The 521-nt window shown below is 45.1% G+C and overlaps 1 long non-coding RNA gene across 1 annotated transcript in view; it reads left to right on the top strand.

The window, feature by feature from the left end:
* The first annotated feature begins 214 nt into the window (after positions 1 to 214).
* LOC139024537 (uncharacterized) overlaps positions 215 to 521 on the top strand; it is a 1,550-nt gene continuing 1,243 nt past the window's right edge. Inside the window, exon 1 of the long non-coding RNA XR_011475876.1 lies at positions 215 to 271. This is a non-coding gene — a long non-coding RNA (uncharacterized lncRNA). The remainder of the gene's footprint in view (positions 272 to 521) is intronic.

Genomic DNA, 521 nt, shown 5'->3' with positions numbered 1-521 from the left:
TAATGTGGAGGCTATATACAGGGGGTACAGAGTTAATTGTGGAGGCTATATACAGTGGGGTACAGAGTTAATGTGGAGGCTATATACAGGGGTACAGAGTTAAGTGGGAGGCCTATATACAGGGGTACAGAGTTTAATGTGGAGGCTATATACAGGGGTACAGAGTTATGTGGAGGCTATATACAGGGGTTACAGAGTTAACGATATACAGGACAGTTAATGTGGAGGCTATATACAGGGGGTACAGAGTTAATGTGGAGGCTATATACAGGTGGGTACAGAGTTAATGTGGAGGCCTATATACAGGGGTACAGAGTTCAATGTGGAGGCTATATACAGAGGGTACAGAGTTAATGTGGGAGGTGGCTATATACAGGGGGTACAGAGTTAATGTGGAGGCCTATATACAGGAGGTACAGAGTTATGTGGAGGCTATATACAGGGGTACAGGAGTTAATGGTGGAGGCTATATACAGGGGGTACAGAGTTAATGTGGAGGCTACATACAGAGGCACAGAGTG

The sequence above is a fragment of the Salvelinus sp. IW2-2015 genome, unplaced genomic scaffold, assembly GCF_002910315.2.
Source record: "Salvelinus sp. IW2-2015 unplaced genomic scaffold, ASM291031v2 Un_scaffold1624, whole genome shotgun sequence".
In the NCBI taxonomy this organism is placed as follows: domain Eukaryota; kingdom Metazoa; phylum Chordata; class Actinopteri; order Salmoniformes; family Salmonidae; genus Salvelinus; species Salvelinus sp. IW2-2015.
Note: the sequence above shows the minus strand (reverse complement) of the source record. Positions and strands in the feature narration are given on the sequence as shown.